At 44.0% G+C, this 22,931-nt stretch overlaps 1 protein-coding gene across 2 annotated transcripts in view; it reads left to right on the top strand.

Annotated features, from left to right (window-relative positions):
* erfl1 (Ets2 repressor factor like 1) overlaps positions 1–22,931 on the top strand; it is a 95,706-nt gene that overhangs the window by 55,660 nt on the left and 17,115 nt on the right. The gene's annotated exons all lie outside the window — the stretch shown is intronic.

The raw sequence follows: 22,931 nt of genomic DNA, 5'->3' as shown, positions 1-22,931 counted from the left end.
AGTAAAAGTGAAAAAAACAAAACAAAACAAACAAACACAAAGTCTAAAGAGAAAGGTAAAGTATTTAGGTAAAAAAAAAACGTTTTATTCTCAGTTATACTTTAGAATATCTATTTTACCCCATCTCAAAAATGCTCAATCGTATTTAAGTTTTATGTGTAAGAAAATTATTTTAGTAATGTAGAATTGATCTTTTAAATTAAAGCAGTGTTGAATGGTTTGACATTACAATTCTTATTCATAATTAATGCAGATGTTACACTCTAAAATAATAATAATAAATAAAGTTCTTCAACGTGGTGTTATTCTGCACGTCTTCTTAGTGTGATTTAACTGTAAAAATATTTGTCGGTTTTTCCAAAGAGGATAAAGAATGTATGCCTGTGTATTATTATAGTCTACATGAGTTGCTGCATCCTTTGTGTTCAAATCTTCATTGCTGAACACCCTTGCATAGATTTGACCTGCGAGCAGGTCATTAGCATTTTGCTTTATTTGTTTGCATTAAGCTAAGCTTTTAGGACAAAGTTATGCTTTTTTTTTTTTTAACTATTTTGTTTCATTAAAATCAAGCTTTTAAGATACAGTGATTTCAGCTCCATCTCAAAAATGTTCTTTTATATTTAACCTTTATCTTTAACCTTCATCTCCCATATTTAAACAGTGTTAAATTGCATAATATTACAGTGCCTGTTCATAAATAAATGCAGTACCCTCTGAAATCGTAATAACAAATACGATGTAAAAAAAGTTTGTCATTGTTATATGAACTACTTATTCTTAAATTGTAAACTATCATCATATTGTTTCTTGAAGAGGATGAAGAATTTGTGTATTATTATAGTTTGTCTACATCAGTTGCTGCACCATTTGTGTTCAAATATTTATTGCCGAACACCAGATTCGAGTTTTACGTCATTTGATAGCATAAAGATAAGATTACATTTTTTAAGTCAAGGTTAGGCAGTTTTTCAAAATATGTCGTGTTTTTGCAATACAGTAATTTCAGCTAGTCCATCCACTACCTCCATCTCAATATATTCATTTGTATTTGACTTTTATGCTCAAGAAAATTGACTCCCTATCAAAATAGAATTGATATTGTGTATTTAAGCACAGTGTTAAACTGTGCATGTCATTTTATTAATATAAATGCAGTGATATCACTCTCTCAAATCATCATAACAAATAGAATGTAAAAAAAAAAAAAGGTCATGGTGTTATTCACTACTTATTCTTAAACGATCATGAAATTGTTCTTTGGAGAAGATAAAGAATACATGCCTTTGTATTATTGTAGTTTGTCTACTTGAGTTGCTGCACCCTTTGTGTTCAAGTATTTATTGCCAGTTTCGCGTTATCTGTTTACATTAAGCTAAGCTTACCTCTTTTAAAAAGCAAGGTTATGCACTTTTTGGAACTATGTCCTTTTTGTCAAGTTTTTGAGACAATTTCAACAAGGCCATGTCACCGTACAAAAAAATGTCGCCGCCGACTCCTCGAAGGTGTGTCGTCGCCGGCGGCTACTAGCGCTGAAAATGGGAGCTGTGAAGCTCCTTTCACACACACACACACACACACACACACACACACACACACACACACACACACCTGCCCCTCAAAGTCTTCCTGTGCGATATGAGCCCCTCGGCTCGTCTTCAAATGCGCATCTCACTATTCATTATTCAGCGCTTATTACTTGTTGTGCTGGGTGGGGGTTGGTTGGCCAGATGCTTTCTTCTTTGCTACCTGTTACATGTGGAGAGGAAAGCCCCCCCCCCCCCCCCCCCCCCCCACACACACACACACACACACACACACACACCTCCTCCTTCCTCTTGTCTGCACATGAGTACAAAGTTGTAGCCAATGACGAGAGTGGCACCTTTCCATCTATCTCCGCCACGGGCGCCGTCGGCGTAGCTGGGAGACGCGAAAGGTCACTTAATCAATGGCGAGCAATTTGACAAATCCCCTCCGCCGCTCTTATCGTCCTGGCGGGCATTTTTTTTTTTTTTTTTTTGAAGCGGCGCCGATAAACGCCTTAATCCCGGAGACAAGCAGGTGGAGTGCGCTGTCAAAGCAAGAGAATTGCAAAACAAATTTCGCCTGGATTTTAGCCCGCTAGTTTAAGGCTAATAGGAAGAAACGTTTAAGCAAGTGTTTGACACATTGCATGCAGTCTGTAGTCAGTCATGGATTCTTTATCCTCTGTGAGGAATAAAGATGTCCGTACCAGTGGTTTTCAACCTTTATTTGTGTAACTTTTTTTCTTCTCAAGGCAAAGCAAGACTTAAATGCTGCGCCATCCTATTTGTTTACATTTTCTACTCCCATATACCCATGAACTGAGTCACGTTGACACAGTTTGGCACTGAGTTGTTTCATGTTCCAATTGGTTTGCTCTTGATTTGAAAAGAAAACGGTGTTGTTCCTGTCATAGCACCGAATAGGATGCGGTGATACCTCCAGAAACGCTGTTGAAATTTCCGACTTGTAGTTCAATATGCGCTGCTGGTCTTTGAGACTTCTTATGTGCGTCCTGTCATGATGGACATGTCCACCGCATTTCATGATGAAACGGGTGTCCAGAAGCTCAGTTTTCAGGGGGCGCTGTTGCTACCGGAGCCAACAGCTCCTCCCGGATGGAAACAAAAGGTTCGGAGGTGTCGTGCGGCGTGTTTAGGCAGCCTGCAGCTGAGTGCAACCAACAGGAAAATGAGATTTTTTTCTTCTTTTTTTTTAATCCATTTCTTTTTGCTCAACGGGCTGCCCCCCCCCCCCCCCCCCCCCCTTTCTACTTTGCTTTTAGATTTAGAGCGTACATTTCCAAGCACACAAGTGTATATTTGTAGGTAATTCCAGGTTTAGTTCTTAAGGCTTGGGGACGTGGCTTCAATTATCATGGAGGATTACGATTTTAATGGAAAACCAACAAGTATTTGTTTGAAATTTGATTTATTAAAATAATAATCCTGTGGAAAATACTCCTCCCTCTCTAGGGTCGCAGGCATGCTGGAGCCTATCCCAGCTCTAGGTGGGGTACATCCTCAATTGGTTCCCAGCCAATCACAGTGCACACAGAGACAATCAATCTCAAAAACAACATGCATGTTTTGTTTTGAATGTGAGAGGAAAGCAGCGTACCCAGAGAAAACCCACGTCGGCACGGGGATAACATGCAAACTCCAAACAGGAATGCCAGAGCCAGAATCGAACCCGTAAACCTCTGCACTGTGACGCGGATGTTCGCAAATTTTTTATTTTTTTTGGGCTATTATTTCATTGCAAAATTATTATAGTTAGTTATAATTAGATAGTTTTCTACTTCCTGTTGACGCAAAAAAGTCTGCTCAAGGCTCGGCTAATGACCAATCACGGCTCACCTTTTGGTCACGTGACGTTTCATAAGCTCAAGCGTGATTGATCGGTCGTTACATGTGATGTCATTTTTAATTGAGAGCAACTTTAAAAATCTTTAATTGCAAAATTGTCAAAAATAATCATCAAATTGAACTACACTTCAATTCCAAAGATTTTACAGTTTTAAAAGTCCAGACATTTCATCGCAGGTACTTATTTTGACATATTGTTGTATATTTTCAAGCTTTAGGCTAAAGCGGGCGCAAATGAAGGGCAAGCTTAAAAAAAAAATTGTATGAGAGTGATATATGAGAGGAGGGAGGGAGGGAGGGCTTTACCCGAAGAGGGATGAAGTCAACTTGTCCCCGCTCAGTCATTAATCCGATTTAAGAGCAATTAAGGTGAGACTGATTCCTTCCTCGGCGGCGAAAGGAATGGATGACAAGGGCGGGAACTGAGGAGGATAAATGAACCAAGCCGCCTTTGACTTCTGCAGGCGTAAAAAGCAGGATTGACCAGGACTCGACTTGATCTTCACCAAAAAAAAAAAAACAAGCGATCAAACTTTTCATGTTTTCATTCTTCTTCTTTCAAATTGATGGCATCTCAATCTAAATTCCGCCATCTAATGGTCGAGAGATGAACTGCACTTATTTGGACCAAAATAGTGCTAAAAAAAATCGTGGGGCGAAGAAACCAGATTACTGTATTTCCCGGATTATAAATCTCTCTGGAGTACAGGCCGAAATCGGCATAAAAATCAAACATACGTACAGTATAAGTCACATTTTCCAGGGGCAAATTTCCTCGATAAAATCCAACACCGAGCACAAACATTTCATTTTGAAAGGCAATTCAATAAATCACCTAGCTTTTAGCTTTGCTAGCCAGCATTTTTTGCCTTCTTCATTTCAGTGAGATTAAGCTCCATTTTTCTCCAAACTCCAAACATTTTCCGATGCTGGATTTTCTGAGTCGTATTTCACGACTTGCATTTTTGTTTCGATGCCATTTTTGTTCCGTCCTTCTCGGTTGTTTTTCTAAGTTACAGCTAATGTTGAATCGCTCCGTTTTCAAAAGTGTGAGAGTAATAGATATGGTTCCACGGGCCTACAGTGCCCTCTTGTGGTTGGCAGTGTGAAAATAACACGGGAAATGACGAAAAAAATGTGTTCGTAATTTCACATTAGATGTCGCACACGCGGCCAAACTATGAACAAAACTGCGACCGATTGTCCGAAAAATGATCGGCATAATTACTGCCCTTATTGCCCTATTACTGTTTTTATTATTGCCTACTTTATTATTATGTGGAATGTAGTGAACAGAAGAATTTATTTGTGTGGCGTTACTATGCAAATGAAAATCAAACTCTTGAATCTTGAATCGGAAAAATATGCTAGTCGAAAAACAAAAGCAAAGCACAAGAAAACAACGGGTGCTAGAAAAGAGGACAAAAAGACAAAAAGTGAAGGACAAAGTGGCACTTGAGAGGACAACGATCCTCCCGTCGCAATCCGCGCTTCCATGTTCCAGATGCGTATCGGCCATGATGTGGACACGGGGGTCCCTCCGCCGCCGCTGCGCCGCGGTGTCTATTGGGAGATGGAGCGCGGCGATAGCCGCTCGCTTCTGTCACACGGACACAACGCTACATAAATCAAGGCGCGCCGGACGCGTTTATCTGCCGCTTGCGATAGCGGCCCGCTCTGCATGCGAGGTGTCGCCGGCCTTCGTGAAGTGCCGGGCATCGCGATAATCCGCCTTTTCCACTGAAAGGACTCGCTTTTCTTTTGTACTCGCGCCAAAAATGTCTCAATTATCAACTCATTTTGGGCCAGCCATAGTTAGACCCTCCTTTAATTCATCACACATATATATATATATATATATATAGATAGATAGATAGATAGATAGATAGATAGATAGATAGATAGATAGATAGATAGATAGATAGATAGATAGATAGATAGATAGATGACTACTTGAACACTTGAGGAAAAAACTCCTCTGTACCTGTACCTGTACCTGTACCTGTACCTGTACCTGTGTACCTGTGATTGAATGTATGGACTAGTTAAAAATATATATCATAAAAAAGTAATAATACATATTTGGGATTGAATGAGTCTGTTTTAAAATACAAGAACCTCCCCTCCATCATGGAAATCAACTCATCTAGCCATTTTTATATCTTCTTTGAGCTCAGCACTTAAAAAATACTACTAAAAATACGAAAATAAAATTGAACCTATCGGGGATTACCCTAAGCGGATGCCCTCTTGATATTGTATCAGAAGTAAAAAAACTGCATACTCCTAATAATATACATAAATAAGTACTGCTAAATGTCTAGATGTGTTGCCTTACCGTTATTGTTCACATTTCAGTTGCATCAAGGCTGATTTGAATGATTCCCGTCATATTTTAGCATCGGGCTAGCAGTCTATTTGCTTGTGCGTTTGCATGTGTTGGCTGGCAGGCTAATTTTTTTAAAATATACAAATTCTTAATGCGGCTGAAGTGGATTCCGATGACTTCTGGGGGTGTTTGCGGGACGGCAGCGGTGTTAAGAGAGCAGAACGGCATTGACTTGAACGCTAAATGGCGCTAATCGTCTGAAACTTTCGAGCGGTGCTCGGCGCCTCATCCGCCCCGGCTTTATTTTTTTGTCGTGCGCTTGAGTGACGGCGGCGTCGGGCGGGGAGGCCATTTGGCCGCTCGTTGACAGGAGGCGGCGGCTATCGACGGAGCCCCGCCGCGTCGGGATGCCGACCGTTCTCGGGGCCCCGGCGTCCAAAGCGTTTGTGGCGTTTAATACACTGCGGCCGCCTCGCCCCGTATGCCACTGCCACCGGGATCAATATGCACTGGGTTAGTGACAAATGGACCATCTGATGCACACGAGGAGGACTGGGGAGGGGGGGGGGATGAGGAAGCGACAGAAACAGTGGGGAGGGATGGGGAAAGATTTAAAGAGAAGGAGAAAAGAGGTGGGAGCGTGATTAAAAGATGGCGTGGTGGGGAGAGACATTCGGCGGAAGACGAGGAAGCAAAAAGAGGCGAGGGGAGGAAGGGGAAGAAGGGGGGGGGGGGTCGCACCGAGATGAGGAGGAACAGAGGGGAGGGAGGTAAAATTTCCATCAGGTTTTCAATTGGGGCCGATCAATAGTGTATTAGAGCTCACCTTGACCCCGTCTCCCCCTCCCCCGCCCACCCGCCCTCCTCCCCGGCCCAGGATAGTCTGCCTCGCAGCGGGAGGGGGGGGCGGGGGGGGCAATACGGACTCTCTTTCAAAGTGGCAGAAAATGGCACAATGGGAGCAAGAGCCGGTCGCAAAAAAGGGGAGAAGTCGTTCGGAAAATGACTTGTGAGAGCGCCGCGCTGTCGCCTTTCGGATTCACGAGTAAACTACTTTCCCCCGCCGGTGGCGCTCTACGGGCCGGCGGACAGTGGCTTCCATCACCCGGCCAACGAGGGTTGCTGTGCATTCAAGCTAAATGTACAGTTGAACTAACAAACATCAAAGAAAACATTAGCTGCAGCTAACATTGAATATATTCACATAAAAACACATACGTAACATACCACTGACGTTAGCACAATAGCTAGTGGGCTGAATGACATCACACAGGAAGTACTTCGCATGACTGCAAACTAAACTTACAGCTTAAAAATGATCCTAAAATAAAGATTATTGCCGTCGTGGGCTTGTAAATGATGCCCCAATCACTGGAAATGTAAAATAAAAAGGTACAAATAAAAATGACCTAAAAAAGATCTCTCGGCTATCTTTACCAGCACACCAGCACCATCTCAAGGCAAACAAAGGAATTGCACTAATTTTGTCAACTGTTACAATTAATATGATTTATTTCAAAGGGTTAGGAGCGTTTTCGTTTTACAGAATGAATTTTGAGACATCGAAATATTCCTCTCAGACGACAGTGTGGTAGGACGTGTTACGACCCAAATGCGGAAAATTCTGGTTTGGCGTTTGTTTTGCCAACTTTCTTCAATTCGTGACCCACTCATGCAAAGCCATACATTGCTTAAGAAGGAGCAGATCCGTTTTTTTGGCAGTTTGACTCCATGTCAAACAAATGCTCCAGTCCACTCCACAATCCAAATGTCCGTCCATTTCTAATGTCCTCCTGTGCCTTGAAGTCTCCTGCTCGCTAAGAAAAAAAAACAGGCGATCGAACACAAATAGCCCACAAATGGCCGTCAAATTTTTGTGAGCGGTCCGACCTTGACATTTTAGTTACGATTTGATTTTTACTTTGTCTCGGGATTGACTCCTCTCTCTTACTTGCATTTTTATTTGAGTCCCAACTTTGTTGCGGTGGTCTTTATAGGTCAGTTAAAGCTGCGTTTTGTGGCGTGTGTTTACGAGGCAAGCGGCGCTTTCTCTCCGGGGGGAGTTGCAGTCATCGTTTTTTTTTTCTTGCGCTTGTCCTCATTGGACTCGCAGCGGAACCGGTCGCACGTGACTTTGGGACAAGGAGCAGCACCTTGGACTGGTCGCCAGCCATTGAGTTAGGGTTGGGGTTAGGGTTAGGGTTAGGCACCATGGTAATAGGGTAATCCCACGTTATTTTCTTTTTTGAGTTTGATTATAAAAACACTCCATCCAGCTGCTCCTGGTCTGGCCCTTTTGTCAAATTTTAGAACTCTTTGCGGCCCCGAGTCCAAAGTTTGCCCGCACCTGAGCGAAACTGTCTTTTAATGTAATCAAGACGATTTTTTTCCCATTGATGATATTTCCACAAATCATCTTTGTTATTAAGTTCTGATTGAAAAGTTTGACTGACTAATCTGATTGTTTTGTTGACGTTCCCTTGAGTGCAGCTCCATCTAGTGGATGCTTCTATTCTACGCACCATACAATGTGGTGCGTTTTAAAATGGGCCATCCATTGAACGTGCGCCTTATCGCCTTCTAGTGCGGGGAAATACGCTATATAGATGATTTAGAGGTGAAGCCATACATTAGGACCGCACATTTTCAAAAAACATTTATCCCAATAATGGACCTTTTTTCTTATTTTTAAGCGCTGATTACGTTTATCAGGAGCCAAGGAGTCTGATTATTCGTATTTGGAGTTCGTATTCAATTTGACCAAAAGTGGAAAATATTAACTTTTTAACTTTGAAATGCCTTTATCAACTAACTTTTTAGTTGTTCAAATTTTGTGTGTGTATATGTGAAAAGAATTTTCGGCAACATTAGCCTGGTTTTGTGACCTGGTGTACTGTACTTGATGGGGACGTATTGCAGATTTTTGTGTGAAATTAATGATGTAAAAACACACGAGAGACATGGTTGTAAATCGTCAGTCCTTGCGCAAACTGCGGAATGAAGCAGAAGGCCACAGATTGGAACCCAGTCCCGCAGAAGCGCGAGGCGGACATGTTCATCACTATGCCACCGGATTCGCAATTTTACAGAGCAATTTTCTTCAAAAGCAAAACACACATTTGGAGGCAGCTATCGCGTTTTGGGAACAAAGTGCTGGGCTGGATGGCTTGTCGCCTTCTAACAAAGCTTTTGTTAAAAAGCGTCACGGCTTAAAAGCGTCTCCAAACATAAGTACCGCCAAGAGTTCCTAAATCGTGGCTGGGGAGAGCTTAAGTGCGTGGCAAAGTCGGCATTGTCCAAAAAAAAAAAAAAAACCCACTGCGACGTATCATGCTGTCACTTTCTATTGATTCCTTCTACCAAATGTTCGCCTTCTTTTTTTTTGTAGCGGGACTTCATTTGAACACACACACGCACATGCGGGCAGAAGGCCGGTAGGACACCCTTCATCATGGGAGGACAGCATGACTTGAAGGCTTGAGGGGACAGCGAGGGGAGGGGGGGGGGGAATAAAAAATTGATCCGCGAATTTAGCATTTAGACACAGTTTACAAAGCGATATAGAAGCGGGCAGAGGGGACGCGCGTCGGGTTGGGTTGGGGGGGGTCGGGGTTGGGGTGGGAGGGGGGTTGGGGGGGCACTTAACTTTACAATAGGTCGACCCGCGAAAACAACGGAATTCCCGCATTCTCCATCCATCTTTTTAGAGTGCGATTTAGCTGTTTAGACAGCGCCTTGTTTGTCCAGCGTCCTCATCCCTTTCCTCACATTTCCTAATGCTGTTCCTATTGTCACCCTGCATCCACACTCCAGCGCACAAATGCATGCGCACCTTACCCCCCCCCCCCCCCCCCCATCATGCGCGCACACACACAAAGTCACACACAAACTCCGGCCGAGGGGGAGAAAAGGCAAGAAAAAAAGAAATCGATCGGCGGGGATAGCGGTGCGCGTCGGAGGATCGTATCTTGTCAAAATAATATATTACCCTCATCCCCGCCTGATCGATGCGCCGGATTAGGGACGGAGGACCCCCCCCCCCCCCCCTCCCCTCGCTCGCTCCATCCCCCTCTTTTCCCCGCTCGCCGCAGTTTAATATTTACCTCCGTGAAAGAGCGGCGGCGACGGCTCTCAGCCCTAATTGATTCCGACACATGGGGCTCTGCGCTGCCCAGAAAAGAGGGAGGGAAGGCGCGGGGCCGCCAGGCAAATAAAGGGAAAAACCAGTGCGCAAGACAAAAGTGGAGGAAGATGCGATGGCTTGAGTCAGGTTAGACTAGGTTGACCGCCCGTAAACCCCGACAACGTCAAATTCGGGATTCGCCGCCGCTCCCGACGAAAGGCGGCAAATGTCCGAAGACTTCCGCCCGACCGCTGATTTCAACTCGATAAGCTCTGTGTTTTTCTATCAAGTCGAGCTTCTCCAGCTGTCGGATCTCAGTTTTCTTCAAAATGTCAAATGCGCCCGGATATAAAACATAAAGATTACCGGATTCATCTGTGTGCCTGCAGGGTGACAATTTGGTGGCGGAAAGTCAATCAAAATGTATGAAACACATCGAAATATGATCGCAATGTGAACAGCTGTCATCAAGCACTCCTAATCAACGGACCCATTTTCCGCACCATAAGGCGCACCGGATTTTGAGCGCACTTTCAATGAATGGCCTATTTTAAAACTCTTTTCATGTACAGGGTGCATCGCATTACAAGGCGCATAGAATAGAAGCTGCAGTAGTGGCTGGGGTTGCACAAGTATGAGCCAATTAAATATTTAACTTAATCAAATTACAACTAAAAGTATTGTATAAGGTCGTTTCCTCCTGAATTCTCGTGAGATCATGTGACTTCACGGGATCCGTGACGCAAACTCGCAGGAGAGACGGAACGCAGGCAGCCCGGGCCGAATCAGGACGAAACGGGCGGAAATGGGGCGGCGCTGGGGGGGGGCGCGCGAGCGCAAATGAGAGGGGATTAAGAGCGCGACAAGAAGATGGATGGAAACGAGCGAGGGGAACATGACAGGTGCGATGTAGAGCGCCAATAAAAGGCGGGAGACGGCCCGGGAAGAAATAAGGGCATGATGGAAAAAAAGAGTGCGGCCGCCAGCTGACAGAATGATATCAGGCGGACGCAAAAGACGAGGCGGCGCCGGCGGGAGGGTGGGGTGGCGGCGTTGGGGGGGACTCCATATTTTCCCTTGAAGGAACTGGCCTGTCAGGCTGTTCCGCCTGCGCAGAGCACCGCTATAAAACACCCGCAGCAGGCAGGTGTGTGCCGCGCCTGACTTATGTGTGTATCTTGCCTTTGTCAATATTTCTTTCTGTCGCCATGCTGCCCCCCCCCCCCCCCCCCACAACGTTTCGCTTCTTCCCCACGCGCGAGGGCTCCCGAGACCCCTCCAATTCACTCGTGTCATGGCACACTCGCTGGAGCACACCTACCAAGCTTTAATCATTCAGATCGTTTAACATCATTTTTTCTTGGGGGGGGGGGTTGTCTGCCTGAAAATTACGTCACTAAACGCCAAGCCGTGGAAAGCGTCACAAAATAAAGACATGCGATATTTGGCAAAGGACTCATGTTCCAATTAATCTGCTCTTATTTGAAAAGAAAACGCACTGTTCTTGCTGTGGCATTCAAAAGCATTCAGTTATGCTAAAGACTGCGGGAAGCCTATTAAAATTCCAGTTAGCCCCTGAAGTGCCCGCACGTACCACTGTTTACCGCTATAATACATTCCAGACACTGGATCTATTAAGCACTAATTGGACTTCCTTTGTGGAGTTTATTTGACCTGCGTTGGGTGGAAGTCTTCCACCCACGTCACCCAATTATCCTCGTCAGTTGTTAACAGTAAACTCTAGCTGAATGCGTGAAAGTGATATCACAAAGCCCAATACTTCATTTAAACGGCTTGGGATTTCTCAATCGACACAGAAAGCATCTCCTGTGGCTTGCGCACTAGCGTATGCTAGCCTAGAAAGGCTACTGGCGTATGCTAGCCTAGAAGGCTAGCGGGATTCAAAACTTTATTTATATAGCACACTTAACATACGCGATAATTTCATGTGTTTTTAGAGGTTCTCTCCATTGTGTCCGTGCTCTTTGCACATATGCGCATAAAGCCATATATGGCTTTCACTACTGATTGGCTCTGGCAGTGGCTCTTGCACGGCTGACCAATCAGATGCTGCTATGGGTGGGACAGTGCTGGAGCGAGGCAAGATGAACAGACACGATCAGATGCTGTGTTCAAGTCTCCATGATCAGAGAGGCGCAATGGCGGAGTTTATCTGCCATAATGGCAGTTTATCAGCCATAAGATTCATATAGAAAGACGTAAGGGCCATATATTTTTTTCCATTAACCTATTATTCACGGTAAAAAATAATAATAAAAGTTTCAAACATTTCAGGCATTTTTAATACATTCCAGCGGCCGCAAAAGTGTGGAGGGAGAGCCGCAAATGGCGCCCGGGCCATAGTTTGGACACCCCTGGTCCATTTCTGCTGTTACGCGGCGAGATGATTTACGGCACCGCGTCCTCATCCGTCACCGTGGAAACGCGAAAAGCACCTCACTGACTCCGGCGCGCGAAAAGTGAGCGTTTCCAAAAGGGTGCCGGTGACTTCCGCCGTCTCCCGGTGGCGCCTTTGCGCCTTCTCCTCGCGCCTCCGTTGTTGATTGGCGCCCTCCGCGGCGGCGCTAACGCCGGCGTCACTTGTCATTATGGCTCTAATTCAGTCATCCGTCATGGCGCGCTCGCGTTATACGCCCACGCGCCAGGTGGAACACGCACTCAACTGGAGATTCCATTTGACAACGCAACACTCACTACAGTGTGTGTTCCCGCGTGTGTTTGAGGGAAGAGATCGAATTCTCGGCCTGTTTTGTGCGTGCCGCGTTATGAGCTCGTCGTCGTTTCCATGATCGGAGTTACGAGAGGCTTGAAAGAGGCGGGCGCCGAACGCGGCGCGGTGACAAATACAACAAAAGAGGACGAGCAAACTGCGACCCGTGCGAGAGGAGTTCGCAAATATCGCATTTAGATGCTCCGACGCAGGTTTTTACAGCATTTGGAAAAGTCTTTAAACGCATTTTGAAAGAGTGCAAATAGGAGGGGTATCTTCAATATCAGATATCGCTTCGATATCATGTTATACAAGTCTCAAAAAAAAGAGCGGTTTTGTGAATCATTGGCTGAAATTCATGGAGTCATTTTCTAATTTTATGGACATATTGTTAGAATTTAAAAAACGTCCGAGGAAATGTTTGTCATTAAACAACTATATGACATTAGTAACGATTATTAATATTAGTAATTCAAATTAAGGTTTATTGAATCGATGGTATTCGGCAGGAGTTTGAAATGTCCTACTGCATTTGAATGCGCCGTATGTGTGACCCTCTTACTGACGTGGGCGTGTCAGGAAAATCGGAACAAAAGCATGGCTCTGAGGAAAAACTTCAAAATAAAACCCTGATAACGCTATTGTATTTTCTGACAGCATTTGAATGCGCCATACATCTGGTCCTCAAGTTGCCAGCTAGCGGAGACAGGGACATGTCAGGCTAATCGGGACGTAACTAGTGCTCTGGGGACAATTTTCAAAATAAAAGCCAGATAAGACTATCGCATTCTCTGACGGCATTTGAATGCGCCATACGTCTGGTCCTCAAGCAGGCAGCTAGCTGAAACGCAAATGTGTCAAGCTAATCGGGATGTTAACATGGCTTTGAGGAAAAACTTCAAAATAAAAGCCCGATAAGGCTATGGCATTGTCTGACGGCATTTGAACGCGCCGTACGACCGGTCCACAAGTGGGCGGCTAGCTGAAACGCGGATGTGTCAAGCTAATTGGGATGTTAACATGGCTTTGAGGAAAAACTTCAAAATAAAAGCCTGATAAGGCTATCGCATTGTCCGACGGCATTTGAACGCGCCGTACGACCGGTCCACAAGTCGGCGGCTAGCGGAGACGCGGATGTGTCGAGCTAATCGCGACGTAACCGGTGCTCTGAGGAAAAACTTCAAAATAAAAGCCCGATAAGGCATTATGTTGTCAGTTTTGCAAGCGGATTCCATTTCCTTACCATTTTAGCCAGTACAAATATCTCAGAGGCTAACCCCAAAGGCGCTATGTTTTTTTTTTTTTTGTAAATGCAAACGCTTCGGTCTCGCGGCGTCGGCAGCGCCAGCCCGCGGGCACTTTGACGTCATTTCAAGTGGACGTCAGAGGGCGGCCTAAGGTCAAAAAGGCGAGACGGCGGGACGGCGACTCATCGGAACGGCGAGCAGACGAGCGGCGGCCCGCCCGGCGTATTCTTAGCCTTGAGTTCTCCTGTCAATTTGTATGTGAGCTCTCACCTCCGGGCTCCCGGCGCGCCCGCTCCCATTTCATCAAGCCCTTAACCCCGGCAGGCCTCAAATCCGGTTAGCGCTGTAAATGTTTTAAAAAGCGTTTCCACCGGCAGCGGCACGCTCGGTGCCCACCTGCGCGCCACCGCACCGGAGCGCCGCTTTAACTCAATCCGCCCTTTTTATTGCAGCTTCTCTTGTCTGGGCTTGGTGGAACATCTGTTTGATCCGGCCTAAAGGGCTTAGAGCAGTACTTTGGCCTCAGTGAAGCTCCTCAACTCATGTCAACACGCCACCTTTAGCACCATTGTGCCACCAGATGGCGGCGAAGCGCTACTTTTGTCAGCTCTTCAACTCACTTCGACACAGTGCTTCGGAAACAAAGCCGCTCCAGAAAGCACCAAAGCCCTATTTTGGTCCAAATGAAGCTCTTCAAATCATTTAAACAAAGTACCAAGTTTCTACTAGGTGGCGCCAAATCACTACTTTTGTCCAAATGAAACTTCTCGATTCGTTTTAACATAGCGCAATGTAAAAAGTTGTTTAACGCGAAGATGCTTCTGGATAGCAGCAAAGGACTGTTTTGTCAAACTAAAGCTCCTCAACTTCTTACGACAAATATGCCTGTAGATGACAGCAAAGTACTACTTCTGTCTAAATGGAATTACTTTAACATTTCTGTCACCAAGATGCATCTAGATGGCACCAAAGCCAAACATTAGCTCCTCAACTCATTTCACCATGACGTTAGCACCAAGATATATCTAGATGGTGGCAAAGTACTGGTTTTGTCTAAATGTTACACCTCAATTCACTTCAACATAGTTCTTAAGTACCTTATATATATTTTTTTTTATTTTCTGTGCCTGTGGCGTTTCTTCTCCCTGCGTTTGGTAACTTGCTAAAAACTTGCAATGACGACCACGGCTCGCCTTTCCCATATGCGAGGGCATTACAGGATTTTTATGAAGTCCTATAAAAATGATCGTTTAAAAGTAGTCTTTCACTCTATCGCCCTTATTTTCACCCCCCATAGCATTGCTATTTTTGTGTTGGTCAGTTTTCCCGGCTGAAGTTGAACAAGCGTATAATGAACCGAACCTAATGAACTGTCCGGAGGGGATAGGATGCGTTCACTGGCAGTTGGATTTTTTTTTTTTAAATCCCTGAAAAAAAGGAAGAAAAGTCGCCTTCGAAGCTTGACTTTTCAAATTAACTAACAAGAGCGTCCAGAGAGCTGCTTGATGGCTTGCCCAAGAAGAAGAAGAAGAAACATGAAAAGTGGTCAGCCCGGAGCAGGAAGAAGAAGAAGATGATGATGATGATGAAGGGGTGGCGCGCATGAAAGCGTGCGCACCTTGCCTTTGGGTGCGCGGTTCCGAGTCGAGGATGATGAAACGTTAATTAAAGTAAACGAGCTCTCCTGAACACCCCCTCGCCGCCGCCGCCACGTCACACTGCATACATGCGGCACGAAAGAAGAGGACAAAGTGTCCAAACTGTGTAGATAGAAAAAGCGATTGCAAGTCAACGTTTCGAGACGTGTAACTAGCCTTTCACGGAGAAAGCTAGGATTTCGCACTGTCCCTGAACACAACATCTGAGTAATTTACGTTTGTCGATGGCCTTTCAGAATTATTCTCCGAAAAACGTGTGGCGAGAGGAAACATCACTCCGAGACGTGTAACTTTCCTTTTGCGATAAATTATAGGATTTCCAACTGTTCATGGACGTAACATATAACGTAGTTTACTTATAGCAATGGTTTTTTTTTTAGAATTATTCTGTGAAGAGGTGAGAAATCACTCCGAGACGCGAAACTTTCCTTTTACAAAGAACGCTCGGATTTCGCACTGTTACTGAACACAACGTTTGACGTGGTTTGCATATACCAATGTCCTTTTAGAATTATCGTGTGAAAAACAAAGTGTATTGAGGAGAAAATCAGCCCGTTCCTTTTACGAGGAAAGCTGGATTTCGCAATGACCCTGAACACAGCATCTAAAGTAGTTTGGATATCGTTGTCCTTTTAGAATTATTCTGTGGGGAAAAAAACGTGGGGCGAAGAGAAAAATCATTCCGAGACGTAACTTTTCTTTTACGAGTTCTCACTGTCAAACACAACATCCCGACATAGTTCGCATCAATGTAATTTTAATATTAAACTGCGACGAAACGTGCACGGTGCGAGGGGAAAAATAAAAAAACCCGTAATATAAATTTATCTCATCATTTACACGTTAAAATTAGATGTAATCGCAAAAAACCTCACGTATTTTTTAAAAGTCATTTTTCAATAAACTCATCCCGTTGCTTAAATTCTCTTTCTAATTGTTTGACTCTTTTATTTGAATTGTTCCTTTTTTCTTTCCTCACTAGATCACCTTTGTTTGGTTAAAAAAAAAAAAAAGAATCTAATCCGCCTTCTAATTCGTTTATTTATTTATTTAGCGGCATCTCACACTCTCCTCTTCGGTTTTTTTTTTTTTTCTTCTGCTGCATCTCTCCGCAACGATTATCCCGCCGTCTAATTAGAAATCGATGGCGCTGGGCCGGCGGGTGTTTGCAGTGTGTTTGTGGACGCTCGCAACAATTCCCAGGACGGCGCACAAAGACAGAAAGGAGGGGAAAAAGGGAAGGAAAGCGAGAAGAGGAAGAGGAAACGCTGCAATACGCATGCAAACACACACGCACACACACGTGCAATGACTTTCCCGCTCGCAGCTATAAATCTGCGCACTTAAAAGCAGCATGGCTCAAGTTAACAAAAAAAAATGCAAGGAAGGAAAAAATGAAAGGAAAATTGATTTCTTTTTTTTTCTAGTTTGGGGAATTGTGCAAGTTCTTTTAGGAAAATAAACAAAAGCGAGTTCTATGAGCGGAAGGCCCCCATCGCCTGTTTTCGTAATTGTGACGTCATTAAGTTGGCTTTGTTTTTGTTTTCTAAAACATTCTTTTATACACGATTTCAAGATCGAGAGCTACTTCTTTTCAGAATATATGTTTGAAATCTGTTGGTACTTCTAGCTGATTGTGCCATTTTTGTTTTGACGATCTGCTTTTGGGGACTTTTTTGCGATCTGTTGTGGCACTCATAGATCTTGTGTTATGACGTCATCTAGTTATTTATAGGGTCATCTGTAATTCCAACAAATTAGATTTTGTTATGCAAATTGTAACCTCAGACTTTTTTCTATAACGTTGAACCATGTAGTTTATTTTTTAGCACTTCACTTATTATTGCTTATATTTATTAATTGTGATGTCATCTGCTCATCTTATTGCTCTGCATTATTTAAAAAATGTTTCAAAACGTCTTTTCAGCATGACAATTTGCATTTATTTTAACTTTGCTCTTTTTAAAAATATCTATGGGCAAACATAGCTGGACCATTACACTAACATAAAGCGGAACCTGGTTTGAAAATGGAATAAATGTATTTCTCAGGGTGCTTTAGTTTATTTTGTTTTAAATTGAATACATGAGTACATTCTCACGTTTGCTGGGAGTTCGTGTAAATCCAAATTTTTGAATACAGTCATATTTTCTGTACCAAATTGCTGACTTTCACTCTAAAAACACTTGAGTCAAAGATAACCCAATTCTGAGTCAAAAACTGAGTCAAAGTTTGGGTCAATTTGACGTGTTTTGCAAGTGGGTCATTTTGAATGAGACACCTCAAAATAAAAGGATTATTTTGGTGAAAAAAAAAAAAAAAAAACAGGTAGTTGGGTCAAATTGACCCAAAATTGCCTTACTGGGAAAATTGGGTCAAACTGACCCTTTTTGGAACTATAATTGGTTTATTTTTGCCTCAACAGTTATTAGTGTGTTTACTTGATGAAAACTTCACTTTATTTCACTGTAATAATCGTTGGGTCAAAAATAACCCAATAAAGGGTTCTAAAAGGATCAATTTGACCCATCATTCCGACTTTTCTTTATGCAAGGCAGTCCAAAAATGGTTTAATTTGTACAATGCAGCCTGCAAAACATATGTGTCTTTGTACAACCAGGAAGTTGGGTCAAATGGACCCAAATATCGGGTCAGTTCTTTTTTGACACATTTTTGGGTTATTTAAGTACATTAAGGACTTTAATTTCCCGATATTTAAGTATTAAATCGGCACTCAAGTATGTGGGATTGAATGGACTCTTAAAAAACGTCCCTGGCATTGAATGAGTTAATAAATGTAAAATAATATGTTTGGCTTTGTTATTGCATCTTGTAAAACAGACTGAAGTAGTACGACCATGTTTTGCAAATTGAAAATCGATTCTGAATCGAATCGGAGACCCTGAAATCGTCATCGAATCGTGAGACCCCCCCCCCCCCCCCCCCCTCACTACTAAGTCCTAGTGTGCTCATTTGAGGACATCCCGGCCTTTCCAATCATGTCTCATGTGTTTGGGTGGAATGCAATTGACTTTGCTGTCTCGCTGGGACAAAACGGACACGACAGCGGACACAACTGACCGGTTGAGTTAAAAAAAAGAGATGTGCACGTGGCGGAGTCAAAGCCGGAGTGGGGCACTCGCAACGATGTCGTCGACGCCGACGTCGCGAGGAAACGCCATGTCACCCGTGCGGCCCGCCCCCCTTTTGGCCCTGCGGAGCTTGCCTGGTTTTTTGTCACGGTTGCTTCACATTTCGTCAACCTCTTGCGATGCTCGGCCTCAGCTCAAACTATCAATCGGAGCCGAGCGAGCGTGTGTGTTTGCTTCGCGTCCTATCTCAGTGTGCCACTTTTGACGTCCCACCTTTATGTGGTGGACGTGTCTTTTTTTGACACCATGAGCTCATTTCACTATGTGTGTGTGTGTGTGTGCGAACACCCTTGTATGTTCTGTCAGTCTGCCCCCCCCCCCACCCTCATTAAACGTCCCTCTCGCCCTGCTCCCTCCTCTTCTTCTTTTTCTTCTTCCCGGCCCGGCGCTCCCCTTGCCCGTGGCTATATGATCGCGAAAAATGTGTTTACAAAACTCGCTCTCTAGCAGATCAAACTGTACGGATGAATCAAAGACTTTGCCGAGACAGGCAGAGAAGAAGAAGGAGAAGAAGAAGAAGCGGCCAGAGGAGGCCTTAGCATTTTTAAAATTCTATGTTTTTTTTTTTTCTACCTCCCTTGCATTTGTGTGTGTGTGTGTATGTTGCAGTGGTAACACACTGTAGGAACAATGGATGTCTCCCAGTTAAACAGGAACTAATGTCATATTGATGTGTGGAACACGAACGCAATCCGGGTCAGGGATTTCAGCGGCGAAGGAAAAAAAGCGTGGGAAGTAGCGCAACGTTAGCGTAGCGTCAGGTGACCTCGCAGACGTGACACGGGAAAGTTTGCGTGTCGCTCCGGTGTGAACAACTTCATGTTATGCATAAAGTGAGAATCGGGTGGATTTGAAAAGGAAGGAGTTTGAAACGCCTCTAAATTTGAAAATGCCAGATTTTTACGCAACGCGAAAACCGCGTCAAAGTTTGCATTTCAAATTTGATTTTTTTTTTCTTACGAGCTACTAGCTAGAGGGCGGACGTCAGTTGACTGTTAGCGGCCAGTGCCTGTTGAAGCTAACAGCAGCTCGCATTAGCCGAGCTTGTTACTGCATTATTTTCAATAAAAGAAGCGAGCAGGCTGAACCAACGTCCGAGCCTATCCGATATAATGTTAAATTACTAAGACGGAGAGGATCATGTCGGGGTTATGATGTCTCCAGCTGATTCAATTATGGAGCTGTGTAACACGGAAAGGTGTTCCTTTGGACCCTTTTTTTAATTGCGGTCTTTTGGCATATACACGCAATCATAAACTTGGTGGAAGGCAGATGGTGCGCAACTTTGGGTATTTACGGCAAAACGAACTTGAGCTGCGTCGCCAGGAAAAGGAAAAACAACTGCTTTGAGTGCATTCGACGCTGGTGCTGCATTCACCGACCGCGTACAATGTGGGAAATCCGAAACACATGTAACCCGCAAAAATTATATAACGCAAGAAATATGAAGAGTTTACAAAGGTATAGTTTTTGCGCCTTATACACGATAACATAAAAAATACCAGAATTTGACCCCAAAACTAAGTGTGCACCATATACACGGCCGCGCCTATATTTGGGGAACGTGGTCATTTTGGCAGTTCAAGTATTAGAAGGCTCCACTGTGCATGAGCTATGTTGTCAGAAAAAGAAAATGGAGTTTGCCAGTGACGACGCCGTTTTGTAACAAACCACCTTAAAAAAAAAAGAAAAAAATGAAAACGGACAGTCTGAAAAAAGGCCAGCGAAGAGGAGGAGGCAGGGGGTGGGGGTGGGGGGGGTGTGGGGGGAGACGGACACGCAGAGGGAGCGATTATAGCAGGTTTTATGTATGAGCTATTGATTGAGTCAGTGGTGACTTCTTGAGTGGTTAATTCGGGAAGTGAGAGCGATGGAGGGAGTAACTCGACCACTACGCGGCCCAAGGGGGCGTGTGTGTGCGCGCGTGTGTCCGCGTGAGTGAAAAATCGTTTGTTTTTTTTCTTCAGAATATAATTTATATCAAAAGTAGCGGCGCTATCGGTACTTGGTATTGATATCGGTGACTGCCCAAAAACGGAGCGCTCATACTAGTATCGATCTGAAAAAAGTAGTATCGAACGCCCCTATTTCTTAACTTGAATGAATGCCTCCCACAAATAAAACTATCTCTTCCCCCTGTAAACTCGGACAATTTGTAACTGCCATTATCTCAGGACACAACGCGAAGTTTGAGCAGAAAATGTGAAAATATAAACCACGCCCTCGAACGCAGCACTCATTTTGCACTGTTTATGCTCAGTCAATGACAATAAGCGGACATTTTAGCCAAGTTTACCCGTCAACAAAACGAGCGCTAGCCTCTTGTTTGATTTTGATTTTTGCGTGACACCACCTTCTATTGAACCCAAACCAAGCTCTCACACACACACACACTCACACACACACAGGCGCAGGATTCTCTCCAGGCGTGAAGTCGAGCCCACAGGACACTCATCTGTTCCAAGGAAACGACAGATGGTTCCCTTGTTGTTGGCGTGGCCTCGTCAGAAGACGTAACGGGAGCGAAAACACGCACGCTTGCTTGCACGCACGCGCGCATTTCAAGGCGAGATTTGGCTGGAGCGACTGACGCTTTTCCAATGTTTTTCCCGCCCTCCTGTTTCGGTCCATTGGCGGCGGCAGAATTTGGATATCGCCGGATCCGAATCGGGCCGCTTGTTCAAGTCGGATACGAATCAGACATCTGCCGCCGACATGACTGTTCAGCGTCATCGAAATTTGCACCGGTCCAAGACGCAAACACACACACTGACGTAAAAAAGCTCATTCCAACAATAGCGACAACCGAGCAAGTAAAAAGTCAGAATTGGTGTAAAGGAAGTATATCGCAAAGATGCATCTCGCCAGATGTTCGCCTATCGGGAGGAGCTAAGTCTAGCCAGGGTCGTTAGCAGAAGTGTCGCGCTGTGGTCATTGGTATTCCTGCAAGGTACATGTATATTCATTTATTTATTATTTATGTCTATCATTAAAGCGTTTGGTGATCACATTGTGGTATTTTTATAGCTTAAGCTACTTTTTTTAGCAGTTGTATTTATTATTTTTATTATTATTATTATTTAGGAGTATTTATTTCTCTGGGATTTATGAATAGACGAAGCATTCAAAGTAGAAAGAAAATATTGACGTTATTATTTATATGAAAGCTTTGAGCATAAAAAGTCAAAATATGTTTAAGGATTTGAGGTATTTTTGTCCACTTGGGGTCAGCATCCTCGACCATTTTGGTGAAATATTGTCGATAATTTTGTGAGCAAAGAGCGCAAATCATTTTTGGATGGAAAAAAAAGCCTTATTTTTGGAACTACATTTGTAGTGGTATTTCTTGGCCACTTTTTTCTGCAACCCCAGGAAATCGATTGTGTAACATCTGTTTTAATTCAGAAAATTTTGCTACTAATGATGATTTGCATTCAAGTAAACTTAAAATTAAGGAATGCATCATTTTTTTCGCAAAGCAATCAGCTCAATACAATTTAGTAAAAAGTTGTTTCATGTTCCAATTTATTTGCTCTTGATTTGAAAAGACAAAGTCGTCTTTCTGTCCGGTTTTTAAAAGCATTATATTAGCTGAGAAACCTTGTTGAAGTCTTATGTACCCCTTCAATTCCAGCAAAATACCCCTACTAACACTAACACAAAGCATTTTAGGATTGGAACTACATTTTGTAGTGGTGTATCCCGGCATCTTTTTTCCGCAACCCCAGAAACTAGATTGCGTTTTATTTCTGGCTCATCTGCCAGAAAATTGCTAATGGTTAAAGTTGCTAACTACTGCAATTTAGCAATAAATTGCTTCAGGTTCTAATTAATTTGCTCTTAATTTGAAAAGACAAAAGTAGTCTAACTCGTGAAGCTGAAAGTGCGTGTGTACTTTTACCACGGTGAAGGTGAGCGAACGAGGACGTCGAGACGTGTGCTGTTCTACATGTTGAATGGCGTGAAAAGAAAATGAATAAACATGCTTTTGCTGTATTTCGTATTTTTCCGGTGGTTCCAAAAAACACTTTTCAAATTTGGAGTTCCCACCCCCTTTCAAGGCACCACCAGAGTTGGTTTCCCTGCTAGCCAAACCTGCGCTGCCAAAAACAAACCTCACGAGTGCGCATGCCGGCGCACGTGCGCGCGCGCGAAGGTCAGCTCGCCGCCCGGCTCCCGCGCGCGTTTTTTGATCTCTCATCCGCCAGATCAAAGGCGCTCTCGGGCTATTAGTCCGCGCGAGCCATTGATCCCGCATCGATCGGAGCGAGACGCCGCCGCCGTTGGCGCGCGCGC

The sequence above is a fragment of the Hippichthys cyanospilos genome, chromosome 3 (assembly GCF_059441005.1).
Source record: "Hippichthys cyanospilos isolate Australia breed blue-spotted pipefish chromosome 3, RoL_Hcya_1.0, whole genome shotgun sequence".
NCBI lineage: Eukaryota > Metazoa > Chordata > Actinopteri > Syngnathiformes > Syngnathidae > Hippichthys > Hippichthys cyanospilos.
Note: the sequence above shows the minus strand (reverse complement) of the source record. Positions and strands in the feature narration are given on the sequence as shown.